We start from the raw sequence: 17,298 nt of genomic DNA, 5'->3' as shown, positions 1-17,298 counted from the left end.
AACATTTACTGTCATTTCTACGCAAATGAGCTTACATTAAAGCACACTCGTTCTATCTTTAAACTGATAAAAGAAACCCCAATAAGACGGGGCATGCAAAAATTGAGATAAAACTCAGTTTTGCTCCTCTCCACGGAAATCTTTAGTAAAAGGCGAAAGATTTGTTCGTTCTGAAGAGAAACCAGAGCATGACCAAGATTCCACCTGTCGCCTGAGTGCCATGCCAGCAGTCCTCATTCAGCTCAAAGTGAGCACCCAATTTGAAAGAAAGAAAGCAGATTTCTCACCAGGCTTCCCCTTGCTATAAACATGGTTTGTACTCTTTTCCATGTGCTCCCAGATCTTTCAAGCAATTAGTATGGTCAAGAAAGTTCTGCTTGAAAAGAAACAGACATTTATTGTCATTGTTATGCAAATAAACTTACATTAAAGCTAACAAGAAAGCACACTCGTTCTGTCTTTAATCCGATAAAAGAAACCCCAATAATATGGGGCATGCAAAAATTGAGATAAAACTCAGTTTTGCTCCTCTCCACGGAAATCTTTAGTAAAAGGCGAAAGATTTGTTCGTTCTGAAGAGAAACCAGAGCATGACCAAGATTCCACCTGTCGCCTGAGTGCCGTGCCAGCAGTCCTCATTCAGATCAAAGTGAGCGCCCAATTTGAAAGAAAGCAGATTTCTCACCTGTCTTCTCCTTGCTATAAGCATGGTTTGTACTGTATTCCATGTGCTCCCAGATCTTTCAAGCAAGTAGCATGGTCAAGAAAGTTCTGTTTGAAAAGAAACAAACATTTACTGTAATTTCTATGCAAATGAGCTTACATTAAAGCACACTCATTCTATCTTTAAACCGATAAAAGAAACCCCAAAAAGATGGGGCATGCAAAAATTTAGATAAAACTCGGTTTTGCTTCTCTCCACGGAAATCTTTAGTAAAAGGCGAAAGATTTGTTCGTTCTGAAGAGAAACCAGAGCATGACCAAGATTTTTATCTGAAAATATGTGTTCTCCCTGCAGTTGTTGTCCCCAGATGAGAGTTCCCTTGTGCTGCCTCAGTTGAATCTCCTTTACTTGACAGGGGGATGCTCGAGCAGCGACCCTCCCCAGCTCTAGCCCAACTCCTACTTACCTGCCAGGTGAGATACTATGATCATGAAGGTGCTTCTCCCAGGGCAAGGCTCACCCATTGCACTCTGGGTGTGCTGCTTCTGCGATTTCCCCAAATGTGGGAAACTTGACTGCATAATTTGTGTTTCCCCTGGTCGGCTCTCGTATAATTCAGATCTCTTTGTCTCAGGTCTCTCTCCAGCCTAGTTTGCTGTCTGTTTCTACTTCTCTTTTCTTGAGCCGCTCCCTTCTATGCCCTTGCGCACTATCCTGACTTCTCCCGTCTGCTTACTTCGTGCCTTCCAACGCACAATGCAAACTACAGGTAGTGCTGCAGGACCCACACCCTTTTACTTGCCTTACAGAGCGTCTCTGGAGCAGTTACAGTGCCCAGCTGCTGCAAGAAATCAGCTTGAATGCTTCAGGGGCTGGGGAATAGCCAACATGAGCCCCACACCAAAGGAGGGTGGAGGTGTGTAATGCGAACTAATGGTCATCCAAGCGCCGCAAAAGGCCGCCATGCCCTGCACGCCCCTTGTCTCTTTTCATATGCAGACGAGGGTTGAAGCCAACTTTGACCCACTGTTTGGATGACATCACCATATGCAAATCCATCTGCTGCAGGCCTTCCCCCAGTAATGCTTGCACTAGTTGTTGCATTTGGTTTGTTGTTTGGGGGTGCTTCAGTATTAGGCAGCCTTCTGCCCTCCCATGTTCATCTGAAAATATGTGTTCTCCCTGCAGTTGTTGTCCCCAGATGAGAGTTCCCTTGTGCTGCCTCAGTTGAATCTCCTTTACTTGACAGAGATGTGCCTGAGCAGCGGCCCTCCCCAGCCCTATCCCAAATCATACTTATTTTGCATAGGCGATACCATGGTCATGAAGACTGTTCTCCCAGGGTGAGGTTCATTCATTGCATTCTGGGTATGCTGACCCCTGTGATTTCCCCAAATGTGGGAAACTCGACTGCATTATTTGTGGTAGTGGGGGACTGTGTTTGTGCTTTCCTCTGGTCAGCTCTGGTAAAAATCAGATTTCTTTATCTCAGATCTTCCTCTAGCCTTGTTCTTCTTTCGAGAGTTCCCTTGTGCTGCCTCAGTTGGATCTCTTTCACTTGACAGGGGGGTGCCCGAGCAGCGACCCTCCCCAGCTCTAGCCCAACTCCTACTTACCTGCCAGGTGAGATACTATGATCATGAAGGTGCTTCTCCCAGGGCAAGGCTCACCCATTGCACTCTGGTTGTGCTGCCCCTGTGATTTCCCCAAATGTGGGAAACTTGACTGCATAATTTGTGTTTCCCTTGGTCGGCTCTCGTATAATTCAGATCTCTTTGTCTCAGGTCTCTCTCCAGCCTAGTTTGCTGTCTGTTTCCACTTCTCTTTTCTTGAGCCGCTCCCTTCTATGCCCTTGCGCACTATCCTGACTTCTCCCGTCTGCTTACTTCGTGCCTTCCAACGCACAATGCAAACTACAGGTAGTGCTGCAGGGCCCACACCCTTTTACTTGCCTTACAGAGCAGCTCGGGAGCAGTTACAGTGCCCAGCTGCTGCAAGAAATCAGCTTGAATGCTTCAGGGGCTGGGGCATAGCCAACATGAGCCCCACACCGAAGGAGGGTGGAGGTGTGTAATGCGAACTAGGGGTCATCCAAGCGCCGCAAAAGGCCGCCATGCCCTGCACGCCCCTTTTCTCTTTTCATATGCAGACGGGGGTTGAAGCCAACTTTGACCCACTGCTTGGATGGCATCACCATATGCAAATCCATCTGCTGCAGGCCTTCCCCCAGGAATGCTTGCACTAGTTGTTGCATTTGGTTTGTTGTTTGGGGGTGCTTCAGTATTAGGCAGCCTTCTGCCCTCCCATGTTCATCTGAAAATATGTGTTCTCCCTGCAGTTGTTGTCCCCAGATGAGAGTTCCCTTGTGCTGCCTCAGTTGAATCTCCTTTACTTGACAGAGATGTGCCTGAGCAGCGGCCCTCCCCAGCCCTATCCCAAATCATACTTATTTTGCATAGGAGAGACCATGGTCTTGAAGATTGTTCTCCCAGGGTGAGGTTCATTCATTGCATTCTGGGTATGCTGACCCCTGTGATTTCCCCAAATGTGGGAAACTCAACTTCATTATTTGTGGTAGTGGGGGACTGTGTTTGTGCTTTCCTCTGGTCAGCTCTGGTAAAAGTCAGATTTCTTTGTTTCAGTTCTTCCTCTAGCCTTGTTCTTCATTCGAGAGTTCCCTTGTGCTGCCTCAGTTGGATCTCCTTCACTTGACAGGGGGGTGCCCGAGCAGCGACCCTCCCCAGCTCTAGCCCAACTTCTACTTACCTGCCAGGTGAGATACTATAATCATGAAGGTGCTTCTCCCAGGGCAAGGCTCACCCATTGCACTCTGGATGTGCTGCCCCTGCGATTTCCCCAAATGTGGGAAACTTGACTGCATAATTTGTGTTTCCCCTGGTCGGCTCTCGTATAATTCAGATCTCTTTGTCTCAGGTCTCTCTCCAGCCTAGTTTGCTGTCTGTTTCCACTTCTCTTTTCTTAAGCCGCTCCATTCTATGGCCTTGCGCACTATCCTTACTTCTCCCGTCTGCTTACTTTGTGCCTTCCAATGCACAATGCAAACTACAGGTAGTGCTGCAGGGCCCACACCCTTTTACTTGCCGTACAGAGCAGCTCTGGAGCTGTTACAGTGCCCAGCTACTGCAAGAAATCAGCTTGAATGCTTCAGGGGCTGGGGCATAGCCAACATGAGCCCCACACCAAAGGAGGGTGGAGGTGTTTAATGCGAACTAGGGGTCATCCAAGCGCCGCAAAAGGCCGCCATGCCCTGCACGCCCCTTTTCTCTTTTCATATGCAGACGAGGGTTGAAGCCAACTTTGACCCACTGCTTGGATGACATCACCATATGCAAATCCATCTGCTGCAGGCCTTCCCCCAGGAATGCTTGCACTAGTTGTTGCATTTGGTTTGTTGTTTGGGGGTGCTTCAGTATTAGGCAGCCTTCTGCCCTCCCATGTTCATCTGAAAATATGTGTTCTCCCTGCAGTTGTTGTCCCCAGATGAGAGTTCCCTTATGCTGCCTCAGTTGAATCTCCTTTACTTGACAGAGATGTGCCTGAGCAGCGGCCCTCCCCAGCCCTATCCCAAATCATACTTATTTTGCATAGGAGATACCATGGTCATAAAGATTATTCTCCCAGTGTGAGGTTCATTCATTGCATTCTGGGTATGCTGACCCCTGTGATTTCCCCAAATGTGTGAAACTCGACAGCATTATTTGTGGTAGTGGGGGACTGTGTTTGTGTTTTCCTCTGGTCAGCTCAGGTAAAAGTCAGATTTCTTTGTCTCAGATCTTCCTCTAGCCTTGTTCTTCTTTCGAGAATTCCCTTGTGCTGCCTCAGTTGGATCTCCTTCACTTGACAGGGGGGTACCCGAGCAGCGACCCTCCCCAGCTCTAGCCCAACTCCTACTTACCTGCCAGGTGAGATACTATGATCACGTAGGTGCTTCTCCCAGGGCAAGGCTCACCCATTGCACTCTGGGTGTGCTGCTCCTGCGATTTCCCCAAATGTGGGAAACTTGACTGCATAATTTGTGTTTCCCCTGGTCGGCTCTCGTATAATTCAGATCTCTTTGTCTCAGGTCTCTCTCCAGCCTAGTTTGCTGTCTGTTTCCACTTCTCTATTCTTAAGTGCCTTCCAATGCACAATGCAAACTACAGGTAGTGCTGCAGGGCCCACACCCTTTTACTTGCCGTACAGAGCAGCTCTGGAGCTGTTACAGTGCCCAGCTGCTGCAAGAAATCAGCTTGAATGCTTCAGGGGCTGGGGCATAGCCAACATGAGCCCCACACCGAAGGAGGGTGGGGGTGTTTAATGCGAACTAAGGGTCATCCAAGCGCCGCAAAAGGCCGCCATGCCCTGCATACCCCTTTTCTCTTTTCATATGCAGATGAGGGTTCCAGCCAACTTTGGCCCACTGCTTGGATGACATCACCGTATGCAAATCCGTCTTCTGCAGAACTTCCCCCAGGAATGCTTGTACTAGTTGTTGCATTTGGTTTGTTGTTTGGGGGTGCTTCAGTATTAGGCAGCCTTCTGCCCTCCCATGTTCATCTGAAAATATGTGTTCTCCCTGCAGTTGTTGTCCCCAGATGGGAGTTCCCTTGTGCTGCCTCAGTTGAATCTCCTTTACTTGACAGAGATGTGCCTGAGCAGCGGCCCTCCCCAGCCCTATCCCAAATCATACTTATTTTGCATAGGAGATACCATGGTCATGAAGATTGTTCTCCGAGGGTGAGGTTCATTCATTGCATTTTGGGTATGCTGACCCCTGTGATTTCCCCAAATGTGGGAAACTCGACTGCATTATTTGTGGTAGTGGGGGACTGTGTTTGTGCTTTCCTCTGGTCAGCTCTGGTAAAAGTCAGATTTCTTTGTCTCAGATTTTCCTCTAGCCTTGTTCTTCTTTCGAGAGTTCCCTTGTGCTGCCTCAGTTGGATCTCCTTCACTTGACAGGGGGGTACCCGAGCAGCAGCCCTCCCCAGCTCTAGCCCAACTCCTACTTACCTGCCAGGTGAGATACTATGATCATGAAGGTGCTTCTCCCAGGGCAAGGCTCACCCATTGCACTCTGGGTATGCTGCTCCTGCGATTTCCCCAAATGTGGGACACTTGACTGCATAATTTGTGTTTCCCCTGGTCGGCTCTCGTATAATTTAGATCTCTTTGTCTCAGGTCTCTCTCCAGCCTAGTTTGCTGCCTGTTTCCACTTCTCTTTTCTTGAGCCGCTCCCTTCTATGCCCTTGCGCACTATCCTGACTTCTCCCGTCTGCTTACTTTGTGCCTTCCAACGCACAATGCGAACTACAGGTAGTGCTGCAGGGCCCACACCCTTTTACTTGCCTTACAGAGCAGCTCTGGAGCTGTTACAGTGCCCAGCTGCTGCAAGAAATCAGCTTGAATACTTCAGGGGCTGGGGCATAGCCAACATGAGCCCCACACCGAAGGAGAATGGAGGTGTTTAATGCGAACTAGGGGTCATCCAAGCGCCGCAAAAGGCCGCCATGCCCTGCTTAACCCTTTTCTCTTTTCATATGCAGATGAGGGTTCCAGCCAACTTTGGCCCACTGCTTGGATGACATCACCGTATGCAAATCCGTCTTCTGCAGACCTTCCCCCAGGAATGCTTGCACTAGTTGTTGCATTTGGTTTGTTGTTTGGGGGTGCTTCAGTATTAGGCAGCCTTCTGCCCTCCCATGTTCATCTGAAAATATGTGTTCTCCCTGCAGTTGTTGTCCCCAGATGAGAGTTCCCTTGTGCTGCCTCAGTTGAATCTCCTTTACTTGACAGAGATGTGCCTGAGCAGCGGCCCTCCCCAGCCCTATCCCAAATCATACTTATTTTGCATAGGAGATACCATTATCATGAAGATTGTTCTCCGAGGGTGAGGTTCATTCATTGCATTTTGGGTATGCTGACCCCTGTGATTTCCCCAAATGTGGGAAACTCAACTGCATTATTTGTGGTAGTGGGGGACTGTGTTTGTGCTTTCCTCTGGCCAGCTCTGGAAAAAGTCAGATTTCTTTGTCTCAGATCTTCCTCTAGCCTTGTTCTTCTTTCGAGAGTTCCCTTGTGCTGCCTCAGTTGGATCTCTTTCACTTGACAGGGGGGTGCCCGAACAGCGACCCTCACCAGCTCTAGCCCAACTCCTACTTACCTGCCAGGTGAGATACTATGATCATGAAGGTGCTTCTCCCAGGGCAAGGCTCACCCATTGCACTCTGGGTGTGCTGCCCCTGCGATTTCCCCAAATGTGGGAAACTTGACTGCATAATTTGTGTTTCCCTTGGTCGGCTCTCGTATAAATCAGATCTCTTTGTCTCAGGTCTCTCTCCAGCCTAGTTTGCTGTCTGTTTCCACTTCTCTTTTCTTCAGCCGCTCCCTTCTATACCCTTGTGCACTATCCTGACTTCTCCTCCCGTCTGCTTACTTTGTGCCTTCCAATGCACAATGCAAACTACAGGTAGTGCTGCAGGGCCCACACCCTTTTACTTGCCTTACAGAGCAGCTCTGGAGCTGTTACAGTGCCCAGTTGCTGCAAGAAATCAGCTTGAATGCTTCAGGGGATGGGGCATGGCCAACATGAGCCCCACACCAAAGGAGGGTGGAGGTGTTTAATGCGAACTAGGGGTCATCCAAGCACCGCAAAAGGCTGCCATGCCCTGCACGCCCCTTTTCTCTTTTCATATGCAGATGAGGGTTGAAGCCAACTTTGACCCACTGCTTGGATGACATCACCGTATGCAAATCCGTCTTCTGCAGAACTTCCCCTAGGAATGCTTGCACTAGTTGTTGCATTTGGTTTGTTGTTTGGGGGTGCTTCAGTATTAGGCAGCCTTCTGCCCTCCCATGTTCATCTGAAAATATGTGTTCTCCCTGCAGTTGTTGTCCCCAGATGAGAGTTCCCTTGTGCTGCCTCAGTTAAATCTCCTTTACTTGACAGAGATGTGCATGAGCAGCGGCCCTCCCCAGCCCTATTCCAAATCATACTTATTTTGCATAGGAGATACCATGGTCATGAAGATTTTTCTCCCAGGGTGAGGTTCATTCATTGCATTTTGGGTATGCTGACCCCTGTGATTTCCCCAAATGTGGGAAACTCAACTGCATTATTTGTGGTAGTGGGGGACTGTGTTTGTGCTTACCTCTGGTCAGCTCTGGTAAAAGTCAGATTTATTTGTCTCAGATTTTCCTCTAGCCTTGTTCTTCTTTCGAGAGTTCCCTTGTGCTGCCTTAGTTGGATCTCCTTCACTTTACAGGGGGGTACCCGAGCAGCGACCCTCCCCAGCTCTAGCCCAACTCCTACTTACCTGCCAGGTGAGATACTATGATCATGAAGGTGCTTCTCCCAGGGCAAGGCTCACCCATTGCACTCTGGGTGTGCTGCTCCTGCGATTTCCCCAAATGTGGGAAACTTGACTGTATAATTTGTGTTTCCCCTGGTCGGCTCTCGTATAATTCAGATCTCTTTGTCTCAGGTCTCTCTCCAGCCTAGTTTGCTGTCTGTTTCCACTTCTCTTTTCTTGAGCCGCTCCCTTCTATGCCCTTGCGCACTATCCTGACTTCTCCTCCTGTCTGCTTACTTTGTGCCTTCCAACGCACAATGCGAACTACAGGTAGTGCTGCAGGGCCCACACCCTTTTACTTGCCTTACAGAGCAGCTCTGGAGCTGTTACAGTGCCCAGCTGCTGCAAGAAATCAGCTTGAATGCTTCAGGGGCTGGGGCATAGCCAACATGAGCCCCACACCAAAGGAGGGTGGAGGTGTTTAATGCAAACTAGGGGTCAGCCAAGCGCCGCAAAAGGCCACCATGCCCTGCACGCCCCTTTTCTCTTTTCATATGCAGACGAGGGTTGAAGCCAACTTTGACCCACTGCTTGGATGACATCACCATATGCAAATCCATCTGCGGCAGGCCTTCCCCCAGGAATGCTTGCACTAGTTGTTGCATTTGGTTTGTTGTTTGGGGGTGCTTCAGTATTAGGCAGTCTTCTGCCCTCCCATGTTCATCTGAAAATATATGTTCTCCCTGCAGTTGTTGTCCCAAGATGAGAGTTCCCTTGTGCTGCCTCAGTTGAATCTCCTTTACTTGACAGAGATGTGCATGAGCAGCGGCCCTCCCCAGCCCTATTCCAAATCATACTTATTTTGCATAGGAGATACCATGGTCATGAAGATTTTTCTCCCAGGGTGAGGTTCATTCATTGCATTTTGGGTATGCTGACCCCTGTGATTTCCCCAAATGTGGGAAACTTGACTGCATTATTTGTGGTAGTGGGAGACTGTGTTTGTGCTTTCCTCTGGTCAGCTCTGGTAAAAGTCAGATTTCTTTGTCTCAGATCTTCCTCTAGCCTTGTTCTTCTTTCGAGAGTTCCCTGGTGCTGCCTCAGTTGGATCTCCTTCACTTCACAGGGGGGAACCCGAGCAGCGACACTCCCCAGCTCTAGCCCAACTCCTACTTACCTGCCAGGTGAGATACTATGATCATGAAGGTGCTTCTCCCAGGGCAAGGCTCAACCATTGCACTCTGGATGTGCTGCTCCTGCGATTTCCCCAAATGTGGGAAACTTGACTGCATAATTTGTGTTTCCCCTCGTCGGCTCTCGTATAATTCAGATCTCTTTGTCTCAGGTCTCTCTCCAGCCTAGTTTGCTGTCTGTTTCCACTTCTCTTTTCTTGAGCCGCTCCCTTCTATGCCCTTGCGCACTATCCTGACTTCTCCTCCTGTCTGCTTACTTTGTGCCTTCCAACGCACAATGCGAACTACAGGTAGTGCTGCAGGGCCCACACCCTTTTACTTGCCTTACAGAGCAGCTCTGGAGCTGTTACAGTGCCCAGCTGCTGCAAGAAATCAGCTTGAATGCTTCAGGGGCTGGGGCATAGCCAACATGAGCCCCACACCAAAGGAGGGTGGAGGTGTTTAATGCAAACTAGGGGTCAGCCAAGCGCCGCAAAAGGCCACCATGCCCTGCACGCCCCTTTTCTCTTTTCATATGCAGACGAGGGTTGAAGCCAACTTTGACCCACTGCTTGGATGACATCACCATATGCAAATCCATCTGCGGCAGGCCTTCCCCCAGGAATGCTTGCACTAGTTGTTGCATTTGGTTTGTTGTTTGGGGGTGCTTCAGTATTAGGCAGTCTTCTGCCCTCCCATGTTCATCTGAAAATATATGTTCTCCCTGCAGTTGTTGTCCCAAGATGAGAGTTCCCTTGTGCTGCCTCAGTTGAATCTCCTTTACTTGACAGAGATGTGCATGAGCAGCGGCCCTCCCCAGCCCTATTCCAAATCATACTTATTTTGCATAGGAGATACCATGGTCATGAAGATTGTTCTCCCAGGGTGAGGTTCATTCATTGCATTCTGGGTATGCTGACCCCTGTGATTTTCCCAAATGTGGGAAACTCGACTGCATTATTTGTGGTAGTGGGGGACTGTGTTTGTGCTTTCCTCTGGTCAGCTCTGGTAAAAGTCAGATTTCTTTGTCTCAGATCTTCCTCTAGCCTTGTTCTTCTTTCGAGAGTTCCCTGGTGCTGCCTCAGTTGGATCTCCTTCACTTCACAGGGGGGAACCCGAGCAGCGACCCTCCCCAGCTCTAGCCCAACTCCTACTTACCTGCCAGGTGAGATACTATGATCATGAAGGTGCTTCTCCCAGGGCAAGGCTCAACCATTGCACTCTGGATGTGCTGCTCCTGCGATTTCCCCAAATGTGGGAAACTTGACTGCATAATTTGTGTTTCCCCTCGTCGGCTCTCGTATAATTCAGATCTCTTTGTCTCAGGTCTCTCTCCAGCCTAGTTTGCTGTCTGTTTCCACTTCTCTTTTCTTGAGCCGCTCCCTTCTATGCCCTTGCGCACTATCCTGACTTCTCCCGTCTGCTTACTTCGTGCCTTCCAACGCACAATGCGAACTACAGGTAGTGCTGCAGGGCCCACACCCTTTTACTTGCCTTGCAGAGTAGCTCTGGAGCAGTTACAGTGCCCAGCTGCTGCAAGAAATCAGCTTGAATGCTTCAGGGGCTGGGGCATAGCCAACATGAGCCCCACACCGAAGGATGGTGGAGGTGTGTAATGCGAACTAGGGGTCATCCAAGCACTGCAAAAGGCCGCCATGCCCTGCACGCCCCTTTTCTCTTTTCATATGCAGACGAGGGTTGAAGCCAACTTTGACCCACTGCTTGGATGACATCACCATATGCAAATCCATCTGCTGCAGGCCTTCCCCCAGGAATGCTTGCACTAGTTGTTGCATTTGGTTTGTTGTTTGGGGGTGCTTCAGTATTAGGCAGCCTTCTGCCCTCACATGTTCATCTGAAAATATGTGTTCTCCCTGCAGTTGTTGTCCCCAGATGAGAGTTCCCTTGTGCTGCCTCAGTTGAATCTCCTTTACTTGACAGAGATGTGCCTGAGCAGCGGCCCTCCCCAGCCCTATCCCAAATCATACTTATTTTGCATAGGCGATACCATGGTCATGAAGATTGTTCTCCCAAGGTGAGGTTCATTCATTGCATTCTGGGTATGCTGACCCCTGTGATTTCCCCAAATGTGGGAAACTCGACTGCATTATTTGTGGTAGTGGGGGACTGTGTTTGTGCTTTCCTCTGGTCAGCTCTGGAAAAAGTCAGATTTCTTTGTCTCAGATCTTCCTCTAGCCTTGTTCTTCTTTCGAGAGTTCCCTTGTGCTGCCTCAGTTGGATCTCTTTCACTTGACAGGGGGGTGCCCGAACAGCGACCCTCCCCAGCTCTAGCCCAACTCCTACTTACCTGCCAGGTGAGATACTATGATCATGAAGGTGCTTCTCCCAGGGCAAGGCTCACCCATTGCACTCTGGGTGTGCTGCCCCTGCGATTTCCCCAAATGTGGGAAACTTGACTGCATAATTTGTGTTTCCCCTGGTCGGCTCTCGTATAATTCAGATCTCTTTGTCTCAGGTCTCTCTCCAGCCTAGTTTGCTGTCTGTTTCCACTTCTCTTTTCTTCAGCCGCTCCCTTCTATACCCTTGTGCACTATCCTGACTTCTCCTCCCGTCTGCTTACTTTGTGCCTTCCAATGCACAATGCAAACTACAGGTAGTGCTGCAGGGCCCACACCCTTTTACTTGCCTTACAGAGCAGCTCTGGAGCTGTTACAGTGCCCAGCTGCTGCAAGAAATCAGCTTGAATGCTTCAGGGGATGGGGCATGGCCAACATGAGCCCCACACCAAAGGAGGGTGGAGGTGTTTAATGCGAACTAGGGGTCATCCAAGCACCGCAAAAGGCCGCCATGCCCTGCACGCCCCTTTTCTCTTTTCATATGCAGATGAGGGTTGAAGCCAACTTTGACCCACTGCTTGGATGACATCACCGTATGCAAATCCGTCTTCTGCAGAACTTCCCCCAGGAATGCTTGCACTAGTTGTTGCATTTGGTTTGTTGTTTGGGGGTGCTTCAGTATTAGGCAGCCTTCTGCCCTCCCATGTTCATCTGAAAATATGTGTTCTCCCTGCAGTTGTTGTCACCAGATGAGAGTTCCCTTGTGCTGCCTCAGTTGAATCTCTTTTACTTGACAGAGATGTGCATGAGCAGCGGCCCTCCCCATCCCTATTCCAAATCATACTTATTTTGCATAGGAGATACCATGGTCATGAAGATTTTTCTCCCAGGGTGAGGTTCATTCATTGCATTTTGGGTATGCTGACCCCTGTGATTTCCCCAAATGTGGGAAACTCAACTGCATTATTTGTGGTAGTGGGGGACTGTGTTTGTGCTTTCCTCTGGTCAGCTCTGGTAAAAGTCAGATTTCTTTGTCTCAGATTTTCCTCTAGCCTTGTTCTTCTTTCGAGAGTTCCCTTGTGCTGCCTCAGTTGGATCTCCTTCACTTTACAGGGGGGTACCCGAGCAGCGACCCTCCCCAGCTCTAGCCCAACTCCTAATTACCTGCCAGGTGAGATACTATGATCATGAAGGTGCTTCTCCCAGGGCAAGGCTCACCCATTGCACTCTGGGTGTGCTGCTCCTGCGATTTCCCCAAATGTGGGAAACTTGACTGTATAATTTGTGTTTCCCCTGGTCGGCTCTCGTATAATTCAGATCTCTTTGTCTCAGGTCTCTCTCCAGCCTAGTTTGCTGTCTGTTTCCACTTCTCTTTTCTTGAGCCGCTCCCTTCTATGCCCTTGCGCACTATCCTGACTTCTCCTCCTGTCTGCTTACTTTGTGCCTTCCAACGCACAATGCGAACTACAGGTAGTGCTTCAGGGCCCACACCCTTTTACTTGCCTTACAGAGCAGCTCTGGAGCTGTTACAGTGCCCAGCTGCTGCAAGAAATCAGCTTGAATGCTTCAGGGGCTGCGGCATAGCCAACATGAGCCCCACACCAAAGGAGGGTGGAGGTGTTTAATGCAAACTAGGGGTCAGCCAAGCGCCGCAAAAGGCCACCATGCCCTGCACGCCCCTTTTCTCTTTTCATATGCAGACGAGGGTTGAAGCCAACTTTGACCCACTGCTTGGATGACATCACCATATGCAAATCCATCTGCGGCAGGCCTTCCCCCAGGAATGCTTGCACTAGTTGTTGCATTTGGTTTGTTGTTTGGGGGTGCTTCAGTATTAGGCAGCCTTCTGCCCTCCCATGTTCATCTGAAAATATATGTTCTCCCTGCAGTTGTTGTCCCAAGATGAGAGTTCCCTTGTGCTGCCTCAGTTGAATCTCCTTTACTTGACAGAGATGTGCATGAGCAGCGGCCCTCCCCAGCCTTATTCCAAATCATACTTATTTTGCATAGGAGATACCATGGTCATGAAGATTATTCTCCCAGGGTGAGGTTCATTCATTGCATTTTGGGTATGCTGACCCCTGTGATTTCCCCAAATGTGGGAAACTTGACTGCATTATTTGTGGTAGTGGGAGACTGTGTTTGTGCTTTCCTCTGGTCAGCTCTGGTAAAAGTCAGATTTCTTTGTCTCAGATTTTCCTTTAGCCTTGTTCTTCTTTCGAGAGTTCCCTTGTGCTGCCTCAGTTGGATCTCCTTCACTTTACAGGGGGGTACCCGAGCAGCGACCCTCCCCAGCTCTAGCCCAACTCCTACTTACCTGCCAGGTGAGATACTATGATCATGAAGGTGCTTCTCCCAGGGCAAGGCTCACCCATTGTACTCTGGGTGTGCTGCTCCTGCGATTTCCCCAAATGTGGGAAACTTGACTGCATAATTTGTGTTTCCCCTGGTCGGCTCTCGTATAATTCAGATCTCTTTGTCTCAGGTCTCTCTCCAGCCTAGTTTGCTGTCTGTTTCCACTTCTCTTTTCTTCAGCCGCTCCCTTCTATACCCTTGTGCACTATCCTGACTTCTCCTCCCGTCTGCTTACTTTGTGCCTTCCAATGCACAATGCAAACTACAGGTAGTGCTGCAGGGCCCACACCCTTTTACTTGCCTTACAGAGCAGCTCTGGAGCTGTTACAGTGCCAAGCTGCTGCAAGAAATCAGCTTGAATGCTTCAGGGGCTGGGGCATAGCCAACATGAGCCCCACACCGAAGGAGGGTGGAGGTGTTTAATGCAAACTAGGGGTCAGACAAGCGCCGCAAAAGGCCACCATGCCCTGCACGCCCCTTTTCTGTTTTCATATGCAGACGAGGGTTGAAGCCAACTTTGACCCACTGCTTGGATGACATCACCATATGCAAATCCATCTGCGGCAGGCCTTCCCCCAGGAATGCTTGCACTAGTTGTTGCATTTGGTTTGTTGTTTGGGGGTGCTTCAGTATTAGGCAGCCTTCTGCCCTCCCATGTTCATCTGAAAATATGTGTTCTCCCTGCAGTTGTTGTCCCCAGATGAGAGTTCCCTTGTGCTGCCTCAGTTGAATCTCCTTAACTTGACAGAGATGTGCCTGAGCAGCGGCCCTCCCCAGTTCTATCCCAAATCATACTTATTTTGCATAGGAGATACCATGGTCATGAAGATTATTCTCCCAGGGTGAGGTTCATTCATTGCATTCTGGGTATGCTGACCCCTGTGATTTCCCCAAATGTGGGAAACTCGACTGCTTTATTTGTGGTAGTGGGGGACTGTGTTTGTGTTTTCCTCTGGTCAGCTCTGGTAAAAGTCAGATTTCTTTGTTTCAGAGCCTTGTTCTTCTTTTGAGAGTTCCCTTGTGCTGCCTCAGTTGGATCTCCTTCACTTGACAGGGGGGTGCCCGAGCAGAGACCCTCACCAGCTCTAGCCCAACTCCTACTTACCTGCCAGGTGAGATACTATGATCATGAAGGTGCTTCTCCCAGGGCAAGGCTCACCCATTGCACTCTGGGTGTGCTGCCCCTGCGATTTCCCCAAATGTGGGAAACTTGACTGCATAATTTGTGTTTCCCCTGGTCGGCTCTCGTATAATTCAGATCTCTTTGTCTCAGGTCTCTCTCCAGCCTAGTTTGCTGTCTGTTTCCACTTCTCTTTTCTTCAGCCGCTCCCTTCTATACCCTTGTGCACTATCCTGACTTCTCCTCCCGTCTGCTTACTTTGTGCCTTCCAATGCACAATGCAAACTACAGGTAGTGCTGCAGGGCCCACACCCTTTTACTTGCCTTACAGAGCAGCTCTGGAGCTGTTACAGTGCCCAGCTGCTGCAAGAAATCTGCTTGAATGCTTCAGGGGATGGGGCATGGCCAACATGAGCCCCACACCAAAGGAGGGTTGAGGTGTTTAATGCGAACTAGGGGTCATCCAAGCACCGCAAAAGGCCGCCATGCCCTGCACGCCCCTTTTCTCTTTTCATATGCAGATGAGGGTTGAAGCCAACTTTGACCCACTGCTTGGATGACATCACCGTATGCAAATCCGTCTTCTGCAGAACTTCCCCCAGGAATGCTTGCACTAGTTGTTGCATTTGGTTTGTTGTTTGGGGGTGCTTCAGTATTAGGCAGCCTTCTGCCCTCCCATGTTCATCTGAAAATATGTGTTCTCCCTGCAGTTGTTGTCCCCAGATGAGAGTTCCCTTGTGCTGCCTCAGTTGAATCTCCTTTACTTGACAGAGATGTGCATGAGCAGCGGCCCTCCCCAGCCCTATTCCAAATCATACTTATTTTGCATAGGAGATACCATGGTCATGAAGATTATTCTCCCAGGGTGAGGTTCATTCTTTTATTTTTACTTAAAGTACAATAACTTTTACCATTTTAATTTGTTTTAATAGTATATTGACAGTATTGTTTTCTTTCAAAAATCCACTTAATTTTCTTTACCCTATTATTAAAATGGTAATTGACAAAAACAAACTACATTGTCACCATAAGAGCAATACAAAATGTACAAGTGATATATTAAAATCATCTTTCCAGCTTGAATTTCAATGATGCATTGGGGCAACGATTTTGTGAGAAACATCTTCACCCTTAAATAAAGATTTTCTTAATTCCTTACCTGTGTGCTAATTAGATATCACCTTGTTTTCACATTAAACAGACTTCCACATGAGAAAGCAGCAAGTATGCAGTGGCGTTAATGTTTCCTGGTGTCAACCTGTATTATTTCAGTAGATATTGAAATGAGGATGCATCTTGCTGCCTTTCCAATGAAGCAAGTTTAATTTAGTAAAAGGTGAAAAACCATCCCTACAAATATGTTAATCAGATACTTGGCTTTGTGGACACTTTTCAGAGAACAAATTAGTTAGCATAAAAATAAAGCCAGAAAATGAAGAGCTGTTTAATCACTCAATTGGATTTTTCTGCCAGCATATTTCTTTTTCTCTGCAACCCACTGCCAAATTGTGCTTCCTAGCTGTTTTTATAAAATCACTGAATCAAATCTAACTCTGATTACATCAGAGAAGGCCAGGTACCCTACACCATAACAGGGGGTTTGAAATTTTGACTTGTCTACTTAAAGATCACCAAAATCTGATAACAAGGTCAATTAAATCCCTGGGTGGGATTAAACAACCAACCTTTTGGTTAATAGCCTTACACACTAACTGATTGCGCCACAGCTACACTTAGCAAAAGTACATACTGACAAAGGCTAATAAGCATTCATCTAGAACGATTCCTAGAAACATTTTAAAAAGTCAATAATGTGGAGAGTTTTTGTAAGATGTTTCTTCCATCAACCAATGAAGAAACACATTGGTACTTTCCCATGATAAGTGAGTGCTTCAGGACCTCTTGCACTTACATGTGCAGCAGAGTACTGTAATGGAAGCATGCTGGGTCCATAACCCAGAGGTAGGCAGATTGAAACTATCCTCTGCTATATGCATTTTTTTTGTTAATTAAAGTAATCCAAAACTGGGATTGATATTTTTGCTCTTTTATTTTTACTTAAAGTACAATAACTTTTACCATTTTAATTTGTTTTAATAGTATATTGACAGTATTGTTTTCTTTCAAAAATCCACTTAATTTTCTTTACCCGATTATTAAAATGGTAATTGACAAAAACAAACTACATTGTCACCAGAAGAGCAATACAAAATGTACAAGTGATATATTAAAATCATCTTTCCAGCTTGAATTTCAATGATGCATTGGGGCAACGATTTTGTGAGAAACATCTTCACCCTTAAATAAAGATTTTCTTAATTCCTTACCTGTGTGCTAATTAGATATCACCTTGTTTTCACATTAAACAGACTTCCACATGCGAAAGCAGCAAGGATGCAGT

The 17,298-nt window shown here is 48.0% G+C and overlaps 25 non-coding genes and 3 pseudogenes across 25 annotated transcripts; 25 read left to right on the top strand and 3 right to left on the bottom strand.

The window, feature by feature from the left end:
- Nucleotides 1-74: 74 nt before the first annotated feature.
- Nucleotides 75-190, bottom strand: LOC135023392 (U5 spliceosomal RNA). The gene has a single exon (XR_010220346.1). It is a non-coding gene; the product is annotated as a U5 spliceosomal RNA (small nuclear RNA).
- Nucleotides 191-476: 286 nt separating this feature from the next.
- On the bottom strand, nt 477-592 carry LOC135023377 (U5 spliceosomal RNA). The gene has a single exon (XR_010220331.1). It is a non-coding gene; the product is annotated as a U5 spliceosomal RNA (small nuclear RNA).
- Nucleotides 593-862: 270 nt separating this feature from the next.
- Nucleotides 863-978, bottom strand: LOC135023387 (U5 spliceosomal RNA). The gene has a single exon (XR_010220341.1). It is a non-coding gene; the product is annotated as a U5 spliceosomal RNA (small nuclear RNA).
- Nucleotides 979-1,122: 144 nt separating this feature from the next.
- On the top strand, nt 1,123-1,285 carry LOC135023243 (U1 spliceosomal RNA). Its single transcript, XR_010220245.1, has one exon. It is a non-coding gene; the product is annotated as a U1 spliceosomal RNA (small nuclear RNA).
- Nucleotides 1,286-1,956: 671 nt separating this feature from the next.
- Nucleotides 1,957-2,120, top strand: LOC135023058 (U1 spliceosomal RNA). Its single transcript, XR_010220067.1, has one exon. It is a non-coding gene; the product is annotated as a U1 spliceosomal RNA (small nuclear RNA).
- Nucleotides 2,121-2,272: 152 nt separating this feature from the next.
- Nucleotides 2,273-2,435, top strand: LOC135023317 (U1 spliceosomal RNA). Its single transcript, XR_010220293.1, has one exon. It is a non-coding gene; the product is annotated as a U1 spliceosomal RNA (small nuclear RNA).
- Nucleotides 2,436-3,106: 671 nt separating this feature from the next.
- Nucleotides 3,107-3,270, top strand: LOC135023057 (U1 spliceosomal RNA). Its single transcript, XR_010220066.1, has one exon. It is a non-coding gene; the product is annotated as a U1 spliceosomal RNA (small nuclear RNA).
- Nucleotides 3,271-3,422: 152 nt separating this feature from the next.
- LOC135023310 (U1 spliceosomal RNA) lies at nt 3,423-3,585 on the top strand. Its single transcript, XR_010220286.1, has one exon. It is a non-coding gene; the product is annotated as a U1 spliceosomal RNA (small nuclear RNA).
- A 671-nt stretch (nt 3,586-4,256) lies between these two features.
- Nucleotides 4,257-4,420, top strand: LOC135023184 (U1 spliceosomal RNA). The gene has a single exon (XR_010220188.1). It is a non-coding gene; the product is annotated as a U1 spliceosomal RNA (small nuclear RNA).
- A 152-nt stretch (nt 4,421-4,572) lies between these two features.
- LOC135023260 (U1 spliceosomal RNA) lies at nt 4,573-4,735 on the top strand. The gene has a single exon (XR_010220262.1). It is a non-coding gene; the product is annotated as a U1 spliceosomal RNA (small nuclear RNA).
- Nucleotides 4,736-5,350: 615 nt separating this feature from the next.
- On the top strand, nt 5,351-5,514 carry LOC135022994 (U1 spliceosomal RNA). Its single transcript, XR_010220003.1, has one exon. It is a non-coding gene; the product is annotated as a U1 spliceosomal RNA (small nuclear RNA).
- Nucleotides 5,515-5,666: 152 nt separating this feature from the next.
- On the top strand, nt 5,667-5,808 carry LOC135023323 (U1 spliceosomal RNA; annotated as a pseudogene).
- A 692-nt stretch (nt 5,809-6,500) lies between these two features.
- LOC135022992 (U1 spliceosomal RNA) lies at nt 6,501-6,664 on the top strand. The gene has a single exon (XR_010220001.1). It is a non-coding gene; the product is annotated as a U1 spliceosomal RNA (small nuclear RNA).
- Nucleotides 6,665-6,816: 152 nt separating this feature from the next.
- On the top strand, nt 6,817-6,979 carry LOC135023144 (U1 spliceosomal RNA). Its single transcript, XR_010220150.1, has one exon. It is a non-coding gene; the product is annotated as a U1 spliceosomal RNA (small nuclear RNA).
- Nucleotides 6,980-7,653: 674 nt separating this feature from the next.
- Nucleotides 7,654-7,817, top strand: LOC135023031 (U1 spliceosomal RNA). The gene has a single exon (XR_010220040.1). It is a non-coding gene; the product is annotated as a U1 spliceosomal RNA (small nuclear RNA).
- Nucleotides 7,818-7,969: 152 nt separating this feature from the next.
- Nucleotides 7,970-8,132, top strand: LOC135023182 (U1 spliceosomal RNA). The gene has a single exon (XR_010220186.1). It is a non-coding gene; the product is annotated as a U1 spliceosomal RNA (small nuclear RNA).
- A 674-nt stretch (nt 8,133-8,806) lies between these two features.
- Nucleotides 8,807-8,970, top strand: LOC135023112 (U1 spliceosomal RNA). Its single transcript, XR_010220119.1, has one exon. It is a non-coding gene; the product is annotated as a U1 spliceosomal RNA (small nuclear RNA).
- A 152-nt stretch (nt 8,971-9,122) lies between these two features.
- Nucleotides 9,123-9,258, top strand: LOC135023275 (U1 spliceosomal RNA; annotated as a pseudogene).
- A 701-nt stretch (nt 9,259-9,959) lies between these two features.
- On the top strand, nt 9,960-10,123 carry LOC135023373 (U1 spliceosomal RNA). Its single transcript, XR_010220327.1, has one exon. It is a non-coding gene; the product is annotated as a U1 spliceosomal RNA (small nuclear RNA).
- A 152-nt stretch (nt 10,124-10,275) lies between these two features.
- On the top strand, nt 10,276-10,411 carry LOC135023274 (U1 spliceosomal RNA; annotated as a pseudogene).
- A 698-nt stretch (nt 10,412-11,109) lies between these two features.
- On the top strand, nt 11,110-11,273 carry LOC135023085 (U1 spliceosomal RNA). The gene has a single exon (XR_010220094.1). It is a non-coding gene; the product is annotated as a U1 spliceosomal RNA (small nuclear RNA).
- A 152-nt stretch (nt 11,274-11,425) lies between these two features.
- Nucleotides 11,426-11,588, top strand: LOC135023169 (U1 spliceosomal RNA). Its single transcript, XR_010220174.1, has one exon. It is a non-coding gene; the product is annotated as a U1 spliceosomal RNA (small nuclear RNA).
- Nucleotides 11,589-12,262: 674 nt separating this feature from the next.
- Nucleotides 12,263-12,426, top strand: LOC135023428 (U1 spliceosomal RNA). Its single transcript, XR_010220381.1, has one exon. It is a non-coding gene; the product is annotated as a U1 spliceosomal RNA (small nuclear RNA).
- Nucleotides 12,427-12,578: 152 nt separating this feature from the next.
- LOC135023234 (U1 spliceosomal RNA) lies at nt 12,579-12,741 on the top strand. The gene has a single exon (XR_010220236.1). It is a non-coding gene; the product is annotated as a U1 spliceosomal RNA (small nuclear RNA).
- A 674-nt stretch (nt 12,742-13,415) lies between these two features.
- Nucleotides 13,416-13,579, top strand: LOC135023119 (U1 spliceosomal RNA). Its single transcript, XR_010220126.1, has one exon. It is a non-coding gene; the product is annotated as a U1 spliceosomal RNA (small nuclear RNA).
- Nucleotides 13,580-13,731: 152 nt separating this feature from the next.
- On the top strand, nt 13,732-13,894 carry LOC135023229 (U1 spliceosomal RNA). Its single transcript, XR_010220231.1, has one exon. It is a non-coding gene; the product is annotated as a U1 spliceosomal RNA (small nuclear RNA).
- Nucleotides 13,895-14,568: 674 nt separating this feature from the next.
- LOC135023074 (U1 spliceosomal RNA) lies at nt 14,569-14,732 on the top strand. The gene has a single exon (XR_010220083.1). It is a non-coding gene; the product is annotated as a U1 spliceosomal RNA (small nuclear RNA).
- A 142-nt stretch (nt 14,733-14,874) lies between these two features.
- On the top strand, nt 14,875-15,037 carry LOC135023167 (U1 spliceosomal RNA). Its single transcript, XR_010220172.1, has one exon. It is a non-coding gene; the product is annotated as a U1 spliceosomal RNA (small nuclear RNA).
- Nucleotides 15,038-17,298: the final 2,261 nt, after the last annotated feature.

Source organism: Pseudophryne corroboree, unplaced genomic scaffold (assembly GCF_028390025.1).
Source record: "Pseudophryne corroboree isolate aPseCor3 unplaced genomic scaffold, aPseCor3.hap2 scaffold_396, whole genome shotgun sequence".
Classification (NCBI taxonomy): domain Eukaryota; kingdom Metazoa; phylum Chordata; class Amphibia; order Anura; family Myobatrachidae; genus Pseudophryne; species Pseudophryne corroboree.
Note: the sequence above shows the minus strand (reverse complement) of the source record. Positions and strands in the feature narration are given on the sequence as shown.